This window comes from Etheostoma spectabile, chromosome 17 (assembly GCF_008692095.1).
Source record: "Etheostoma spectabile isolate EspeVRDwgs_2016 chromosome 17, UIUC_Espe_1.0, whole genome shotgun sequence".
Classification (NCBI taxonomy): domain Eukaryota; kingdom Metazoa; phylum Chordata; class Actinopteri; order Perciformes; family Percidae; genus Etheostoma; species Etheostoma spectabile.
The window spans coordinates 6,073,444-6,083,584 of record NC_045749.1 but is presented as its reverse complement, the minus strand read 5'-3'; the positions used below and the strand labels follow the sequence as shown (position 1 = coordinate 6,083,584).

At 39.3% G+C, this 10,141-nt stretch overlaps 1 protein-coding gene and 1 long non-coding RNA gene across 51 annotated transcripts in view; one reads left to right on the top strand and one right to left on the bottom strand.

Moving 5' to 3' along the window:
- LOC116705277 (uncharacterized) overlaps positions 1 to 5,219 on the top strand; it is a 10,728-nt gene extending 5,509 nt beyond the window's left edge. The window contains exons 2-3 of the long non-coding RNA XR_004335892.1: positions 256 to 260; positions 5,126 to 5,219. This is a non-coding gene — a long non-coding RNA (uncharacterized LOC116705277). The remainder of the gene's footprint in view (positions 1 to 255; positions 261 to 5,125) is intronic.
- camk2g2 (calcium/calmodulin-dependent protein kinase (CaM kinase) II gamma 2) overlaps positions 1 to 10,141 on the bottom strand; it is a 60,277-nt gene that overhangs the window by 35,359 nt on the left and 14,777 nt on the right. The window lies entirely within an intron of this gene.

The following is a 10,141-nucleotide window of genomic DNA, read 5'->3' as shown; positions in this document are numbered from 1 at the left end:
TGTGTGTGTGTGTGTGTGTGTGTGTGTGTGTGTGTAGGACAGATACAGTAGATAGATCCAACTGATGACATCTCCTGATGCCGAGTGTCAGAGGTCAAGTTTATACTGGACACTTCTGCCATCTACCAGCTGCTGGTCTAAGGGGACAGATGGGCTGCCTCAATGGACACATGTGCGTTTAATTATTTGGTGTGTGTGTGTGTGTCAGAGGGGGAGAGACACTGAAAATCCCTAATCCCATCCCATCTAAAACAGTGTCAGTATCTGTTAGTGTTGCAACTAGTAATAATCTTCCATATATACCTATAACCATTTCTAGCCATTGGGGAACCATAGGCAGGCTGGGGGAACTCATATAATTGTTAAAAAACCTCATAAAGTGAAATTTTTATGCCATGGGATCTTTAAATGCAAATGGGAATGGAGGTTAACACATGGTATCCTAATTGTTAGCAATTCTAGAGGCAAAGCCATCAATCACTTCAAGGTCTACAGAAATGGTCAAAACCAGAAATCCCACACTTGAAGAGAAACCTAATGGAGTTATACGTATGAAAAAAGGTTAGAGAAGGCTTCAGTTTCTAGAAAAAACACTGGCATGAAAAGGAACTACTTCCTTCCTTCACAACAAACACTGAGCGGCCCTTATAGGCAGAGAAAAATGTTAAACTACCATGTATATTTGTGATTTGTGCTCTTGTGTGCATTCAAATCCTTTAAAACATGTCAATTAAATTACACTTCTGTATTTAACATGTCACTGATTATACTGAGGCAGTGATAATAATCTTCTGTAATAATGAAATACTTTTTATCTAATAGTATTGTCATAGTCGAAAGCTATCATTACAAGCATGTAGCTATATCTGAATCTTAGTTAGACAAAGTTAATATTTATCAAAAATCTCAATCTGCTGTTTCTGAACTGTTGTGTTCACGATTGTTTTAGTAGTCTTGAGAGAATTGGCAAAGGGAAGAGATGTTGATTAGCTCTGAAATGATTAGTGGCGAAAAGGTTGGTGCATTGATTTCCTATTAAATCCTTCACCACCAACTAGCTCTTGCAGGAAAACCCAGGGAGAGCTGTGCTGTGCTATGCCAAGTGTGAGCCCAAACCTCTGACCCACGGGGCTAAGCCAATCAGATGTAGTATTTATTCTGCATGTGTAGGCCAATCCTGTTCAGTTCAATATCCGGCATGGTTTTGTTAGAACCTTGCACGCACGCACACACACGCAAGCACGCACGCACGCACGCACGCTGGCACTGACGCACACATGCACGCACGCACGCTCGCACGCACGCACGCTTATACACAAGTTATAAAGTATGTGGCTACAGGGTGAGTAAAGCTCGCGCTCTAAATTCCAAACCAAAACAGCGTTTGGGACATTAATTGAGAAGTGACCAATTCACAACACAAGGTAAAAGCATTCAAACAATTTTAAAAGTAAAATAATTTTGTTAAATAACCTAATTTCACCATGGTAGATAGATCACATTATCCCTGTGGTGGGCTACAGCTGTAAATAAATGTGTAACTTTCGTTGGTAACTTTTCTTTCAGTTTCTTTGTAGGGTTTAAAGTGAAAGAGTCAAACTCATTGCCTGCCTTTACCATCCCCACCCACATACACACACCCCTTGCACAGCTTTCTGGATCATAGGGTCTGCTCCAAAAAAGTACACAGCACTTGGCCCAATTGGATTGAGTGACGGCGTTGCACATCATCATATCCATTTATCCATCCAGCCCTCATCTAGAAGCTCTGAACAGACTGGAGCAGCGGATGAATGGGTGGATGGATAGATTGCTTCTTTCAGCCCACATCCACTGTTTGAAAAATGATCCATACCCCCTTCCTTCATGTACATCAATTAAATTCTGCCTGCAGGGAAAGAGACAGACAATAATTTACGATAAATGCCAACTAACGGAGCACAGAGAGTAAATACACAAACAGCCCCAAAACACTTTGACATTGATATTTTTCTTTTTGTTGACAAGTGGTCATTGTTGTGGCCTTTTTGCTCTGCAAGGCCTGCAGTTTTTATTGCTGAATTTGGCATTCATGTAGCCATTAACACACATGGCGTCTTTTTCTACACTTAGTAGTACCAAACTTCCTGTCAACTAGATATATTTCAACCCCAAAAAAGCCTGACCATATACTAAGTACTTCAAAAGAATAGAAAACATTTCATAACTTGGCAATAATACACTACTGGATTTTATCAGTAGAAGCAAAACCTAAATTTACAGTATGTGGGCCCTATCTTGTACCGGGCGCAGCGCAAAACCCGACGCAAGTGGCTTTGCTAGTTTAAGACCGACGCAGTTGTCAGTTTCCCATCCAGCGCCCACATCGTTTGAATAGCAAATGCACCTGTGCCCATCTGTGTGCCCGCTGGCCTTACAGGGAGGTGTGTTCAGGTGCATTCTTGGCGTATTGCTATTTTGAGGCAGCGGAAAGTGATCGCACCACTGACCAACATAAACCTGGTCTAAAGTTAATATTGCAGCATTTCATTGCTTTTTTTAACAGTGAATTATTCAAAATGCTACATCCCTGGACATTAAAAAAAATAAAAATAATAATAATAAATAAAATATGTATCTAAGCAGCAAATCTACCATCATAATAGCAATGTGCCATGGTACAAATGCGCCTGGTTATTAAAGGGAATGGGAGATGACACTCTGTTTGGTTTATTGCATGTTAAGCCCAAAACACACCTATGAATTAATTGAGACACTAAGTCATACACACCCTAAACGCACCTGTGCCAGTGTTATAACTACCATAGTTATACTATAGCCATTACCAGGCTTTAAATAGTTAATATGTCAGTCTGCTGCTCCGTCAAAGTCCTCCAGGGATTGTCAGAGAACAAGCTGTGTCAACGAAAGACCATTGTCGGTACAGTTTTCCATCTTCTGATTGGAGCTGACCTGGCAACCTGCACAGTAAGCATAGCAGGATATTAGCATGATGAGTCGCTGATTAGACACACAACTACCAGTCACAGAACAGCTTCTCTATTTGAAAGAACTTCATCATGATTATCTATGTGCATTTCAGTGGCTAAAGTGTGTGTGTGCGTGTGTGTGTGTATGCTGTTGTTCACATTGTTTTCTTTGGAACAAAGCACTTAAATAACCTAGTAATTACATTTAAAGCCTTTAGCGACTTTCCAGACATCAATGAAGACTAAAAGCATGGCTCTCAGCTTTGTTTCCTTACTGCCCCCCCCACCCCCCCGCCCCACTCACACGGAAGGGCGCACACACACACACACACACACCCCACACACACACCACACCCCACACACACCCACACACCCACACACACACACACACCCACACACACACCAACCAAAAAACAAAAGCCACCCAAACACACACACACACACACATTCTGATTCCATGATTTCTTCTGAGAACCAAATGCTACTCAATGAACCTGGGCGTGTCTCTGACCAGAGCTTAAACATTGTCCAAAGGCAAAAGAAAGTTAAATCAGATCCAATTATACATTACTGAAGCGGCAACATACAAAAATAAGTTATCAGCAAAAAGCTCATCACAACTTCTCAGAGCCAAAGGTGACGCCCTCTAATCGCTTGCCAAAGACCACCCCCCCCCCACCCAAAAAATTAAAGATATTATTTTCACAATCGTATAGGACAAAGAAAAGTAGAACATCTTCACATTTTTGAAGCTAGAATCAGCAAATGTTTGGCATTTGGCTTGATAAATGCATTAAAACTAAAGATTCCCTGGTTAAAGGCTCTAAAATTGATTTCCTCCTCATTTTATATTTTTGTGATTTAAATCGTAATTTTTTTTTACTGCTGGCCAGACAAATGTAGTACTTTTCTGAGCTACTTGAGCTCAAGTATGTGGAGATTGGCAGTTCTTATCATGTTTGACATTATATAGACAAATTCATTGACTGATTAATCAAAAAGCATTAGATTAATCCATATCTTTTAAAATATAAATATACGTTGCATTTCATCTCAGTATCAGTGTTTAAATCAGTATCAGTGGGAAATTTATTTTATGTTCTTATCCCAAGAAAAGGAAGAAAATGAATGGAAATTTATTAGAAACAAGTGTGTGTGTGTGAGCATCTTGAAGACATTACCTCAAGAGAACTACAGCAAGACAGAGCTAGTTAAACACAGGAGGGTTATGTCTTCCTATCTGAGGAGGTATGACAGGATTAAAGGAAGACCAAGTGATGAGATAAATAAATGACTGACAGATACAGACCAACAGACAGTGACTTTGGGTCAGTGTGGCCCAGAGCAGACAAGACTATAAATAGATCCAATCCTCCTCCGGCTTACAGCCCTGAATAAAAGTGACCTGGCCCGCCCTGCATCACCAAGCAGAGAGGAAGAGACACAATGAGACAGAAAGTAAGAGGCAGCGAAACAGAAACAGAGAAAGCTGACAGATGGAGGCATACAGAGAAACAAGAATTGCGAAGGCGAGTTTCTGACACTGATCATTTCCACCTCCTGTCACAGCTTCCTCCATCAACAAGTGCCTCCAGTCAGGCGTCTCGCCACTGTGAGGGGTCAGTCTGGTGTCAGTGGGCCAATGCTGAGGCTCTATTCGCCTACTCAAAGCCAACAGCATAATGATTTAAAAAAAACACAACAAGGATAGGTCTGGAGGAGATGAATTATTATATCCTGGTACTGACCACCCCACCGCACACCTTGACACTATGGGTGCAAAGGCTTTCAGCTCCACTGTTGCCAGGCTGAGGAACTCCTGACCCCACACGTATGTTAGACTGACACCATATTATCATTCAAATCCCACTTCAAAACCTTCCTGTTTAAACTTGCTTACTTACTATAACTTACAATTTATACAACTGTATCTTTCCATAACAATATTGTTTTAACTTGTGTCACATATGTCTCTTCCATCGTGTTTTCTCTGTCTTTGCCTGTCTAGCTGTTTTATCTATATGAGCATGTTTTTATCTAACTAGTGCAGTGCCAGTTCAAATCATGCCTGATTGGAATGTGCTGATTGCTTGGCCCCCTGTACCGCAGCGCGTAGCTTTCTCCAGAACTACTGTACTCTGAAATAACTTACAGAGGGACCACAAAGCCCTTCAAATGCAACTAACTGCATACTACTGCCTTACTGTGTACTTGTAACTCAGAGGAAAACATTGTCCAACTACATTTACCTGACAGCACGTTGCAGATTCAGATTCTACTCATAAAATTTTAACAAAAAAATATGATGCATTATTATTTCTTGAACTATCCAGCATTCCGATAATGCCTCTCTTTGCGTGCATCTCTTTCTGTCTGTCCGTTTGTCAGTCTCTGTGTGCCTGATCGCCTGTCTTGCTCGAGACACAGCTGAGAAGTTAATCACTAAAAATCTGGGTATTTTATTTTGGATTTTGTTTTATTTTGTAAAGTATTCGGCGGAAAAGCTCCCAGTTTCCTGCTCTCTCGCTCTCTCTCTCTGTGCTCATCCTCAATACCCCTTACACATTAGAGCACTTGGCTACATACCGGTGTCTTTAGATGAACCTGCTTCCCCTCATGATTATTTCAGTTCATAGCATGCAGTGATGCAGAGATTAAACAGATTTCATTACTTTCAATGTGAACAGTGGCCTCATTTATAAACGTGGCGTACGCACAAAAGAAGACGTACACCGCTTTCTACGCAAGAATTGGGATTTATAAAAAGTAGTGCTGTCAAACAAATAAAATATTTAGTTGTCATTAATCACATTAATGTCATAGTTAACTCGCAATTAATCAAACATTTGTATATATTCTAAATGTCCATTGATTTCTTTTTGTCACTTTTTTTTCTCATTTTAATGCTCTTATCAACATGAAAAAAGGGGATTGGCTTGCTTTTTGCAAATGTTTTTCTATTGAAAAACAATATTGGCATATAGCCTGTAGTGTTCGATTGTACATCTAACTCGGTTGGAGCAGTCATTTACACTTGGTGCAAATAATCTCTCACAAAATGTAACACTCTCCATCAATAAAAGGGTGAAAAAATACTTTGACAATTTAGCAATCAAGAGAGCAAGAGAATTAGCATCAGCTGTGTGCTTGGCCATCAAGTGGTATTTCTGACTGGACGTGCTCCGATGATAGCTCAGTTCACAACGACAAAACACACAGATCACTTCGGTCTTGTCATTGGAACCATTTGGTCAATTTTAAAAAGTAAACTTTTCTTTCAGAATCTTATTGGCATCCATTTCGGTGTCTCACGCTCGCCATCCACTCAAAACGTAACATTACTACTCTTTGGCCGGCTCGCAAACCCAAACAAGTGTGTGTGGCGTGCCTGTTGTTTTATTTCCGGTCTAGCTAGATCTGGTGTGGTGGCGCTGTTGTAGTTTTTCTAACATTGCTAGTTGTTGCAACAGCATGTGAAAAAAAACTGCAATGTTTGCTAGGCCAAAAAGAATATTAATCTTGAAAAAAAATGATGCTATTAAAATGAGTTTTGCGTTATTAACGCCGTGAATAGCGCATTTAACTGACAGCACTAATAAAAAGCAAACTTGACAGGAAAATACACACAGAAATGGGTGAAATGAGAAAAGGCGACACCAACGGCAGATGAAACACGTGATGAAACACGTGAAACTGTGTGAATCTGAGACCATTATGTAAAACAAATAAAAGTAATCCCTTTATTGATGATAGGGTAACCGGTAAACTTATTTTAGAAGAAATCCCCGTAACCTAAACCTTTGGATTTCCCACTGTTCTGAATGCTTCTTGATGGTAGAAAGCTCTGCTGTATTACATTACGCAATGCTGAATCAGTGCTGTCATCTTTTATTGAAAATTAATTACCATGTGAACTAATTGAGGACAACTATTTCCACCACCCCCTCAATATTACATATTTTTTTTAATAATCAACCATCATTTGTTTGTGGTGGCCATATTTGAATACCAGCTTTAACTGAAGGATTCTAGGTATGACAGCAGTGTTTTTAATCCTGCAAGTCCATATTGCATTTGCCTGTAGGCACGTTAAAAAAATTGCGATGAGAATGAGAATCAAATTAGTACTAAGAATAGATCTGGAGGCAAATAATGGCACCTTTATTCCAGCACATAAATAACACTGCCCGTGTTCCCGGCCTTGATGTGTCAGAGTGCAGCCTTGATCCTCGCTTAGTGATAACTAATCACTGATGAGAAGCTGTTTCAAGGGAGTCATGCTTCCACCCTGACAATGACCAGCTCTGAGAGTTGATCAAACACACACACACACACACAAACACTTATCTCTTGGTTAATCCCAGAGAAAGGATAATGGCCTCCATTGTGTGTTGATGCTGCCAGTCTTTTTTGTAAGACCTAAAGTGACACGTGAACACACATCCAGCGTACACCACAAATCTAACCCAACCAGTTAAGCTGAGTAAAGAGTGACAGCTGACGAGGATCAAGTCTGACAGCTAAGCAGTGAATTGTACAGTCTGTATGAGTTAGTCCTCCTCAAAAGCAAATAATTACATTGTTTTACAAGTTTGCTCTATCATTCCTATTATAAGCAACCACAACAACAAAAACTTGTAAAACAAGTCCTGTTTGTTGTATATGTAAATATTAACCCTAACATACCGGATGAGATGTATGGACTTGACACAGTGCAGGCTTACAATGCTTTGTGTAAGCAATGAGCTTAAAAAAGATTAGGACCTAAATAAAGTGTATCCGGGCATTTTTTAACAGAAAATGTAATGACTTTTAAGACCTTTTTAAGTCCTCTAAAAGGAAAATTTGAGACTTTACCACAACAACCAAAAACAGGAAGAAGTTCAGTGCGACAAAACTGTCACTGCCCGATGTGAGTCGAGTACAGATGTGAGTTGCGCATATTGTACTTGATACTGATGTTGGTAGAAGATTCTTCTCACAACACTGTAAGAATACTAACAAAATAATTTGTCAATTTTTTCAACATGACATCATTAGTACACCCTCCTCTTTATCGCATTGGTCCAGCTTTGTTGGAGATATGATTGGGGGACAAGGCTTGGCTTCTGCCGCAGAAGTTATTTTTCTGACTAATGAAGTCAAAGAGATTTCTTTTAAAATGCTTCATAGGTTTTACCCAACCAACCAATATTTATAGAAGCTTAAAAAAGACATGAATGTAAACTGTACATTCTGTGGGAATCAAACAGAAACTCTTGTGTGATTATTTTAGTTATGCCCTCATACTAAATTACTTTGGAGTAAACTGTCTTGCTACTTAGTTGATCTTACCCTGAATTCTCCTCATGCTGGGAAAATGAACTTTTTGGTTTCATTAACTATGACACAAATCTCACCTCTCAATTGTATTTAATTAACCTGATTTTAATTTTGACCAAATTTTACATCCATAAGTCCAAATTCCAAAATAAAACACCTGACTTAATAGAGCTGTCCATTCACAATAAACACTATATTTCTACTATATCCTGTTTCAGTAATAAGAAGGCTTTTAGAACACACACACACACACACACACACACACACACACTATTTGTACTTTTCAAATACTTTATGTGAATTGGGTTGTTCTTTCTTTTTAATATTATATAATTTTTTGTATCTCCCATGGCGTACTTGACCTGTTTATATTGTATACACTTGTGGTTGTACTTGTTTGTTAACCTTTAAAAAAATAAAAAATAAAAAGAATTCTCATTACAAACATCAATAGAAGACGGAAATCATTTCAAAACCATTTTAGCTATCTATGATTGTTTGATTGCTAACGTTAGCTCAAAACACCATTCAAGTGACAGCCTTTGTTGTGTTTGAACTTATAGCCAGCAAGCTTCGTTATGTAAGTCAATTTTTATTGAATTCACATTGTAGAAGTCTTGTTAGCAGGTTCTTATAGGCTACTTGTTGCAAAGCAATGCAGGCGCAACTCACATCTGCACTCGTCTCACATCGGGCAGTGACGACACAGAACGGTGTCAACAAACAAACATCAATGCAACGCAGTCATTAATCCCTTACTCGTCAGTCACCTATGGAATGATGCAGGTTGCACCCACATAGATGGAAGTGCTGCCCCCCAGATGGTGTGATGGTGTAATTGCAGTTGAAAAGGATGACGAGTCGGACTCGGACCCACGTGAAAGACCTCATCGTAAATTCCAGACTAAGATTTTCAGACCTTAACAATCGAAAAATGTATTTAAGACTTTTTAAGGACCCACGGGGACCCTGAAATAAAGATTAGCAGTTTACCTGCTAGGATGGGACACAATGACAGATACAAAAAGTAATTTTTCATTTTACGGCAAGTACTGGATTAATTAAATACATACCAACTTAAATATAAAATGCATCTAATTTTAGCCAATTAAGGAGATAAATATGATGCAAGTTACTATTTTGTAGTAAAATATGATCCTAGTCCTGGATCATTGGAAAAAAGTGCTGACATCAAACACCCTGTTATTGTGGCAGCTTATTTTGGAATTATAATCCACTGGTGATCAAGTAGAAGTTGTGCTTCATTCCACTAAAGCCTTCACAAAACCTGCGTCACCCACACCGGCACAAGAGTGAGTCAAGGCAGCAGGCCCCAAATATAATAACTGAGAAGACTTTTATTATGAACTAATGTTTTGATTGTAACCTTAGAAGCCGACACAAACCCACCAACTGCAGTGGTAGTGTGCCAATCAACAAAAGTACACACTTTTACCAAATGATGTAACCGCACGCCACACTCCATTGGACAATTTTATAGGGATGCTTCAAATTGTTCTAAGAGCTGAAGAGCAGCTTTCAGCAGAGATTATCAAATGATTTTAACTTGGCTAAGAGCCTGCAGGCAGATGTCAATTGTTAAGGTGAAAAACCTGACAGACCATACTGACGCGTTACGGCATAGAAAAGAGGAATAACAATATGTGTGGCTGGTCAAACCTCCTCTTCTTGGGAAAATAGTGGTCTTTTGCAAATAAACCTTAATGTAAATGGAGATTATGGCAACAAAGGGTGAACAAATATTTACAAAGATCACCGTATGTGTGAATATACTTGCATATTATGGCAAGGCTAATCAAGGCAGCTTTATTTGTATAGCACATTTCAGC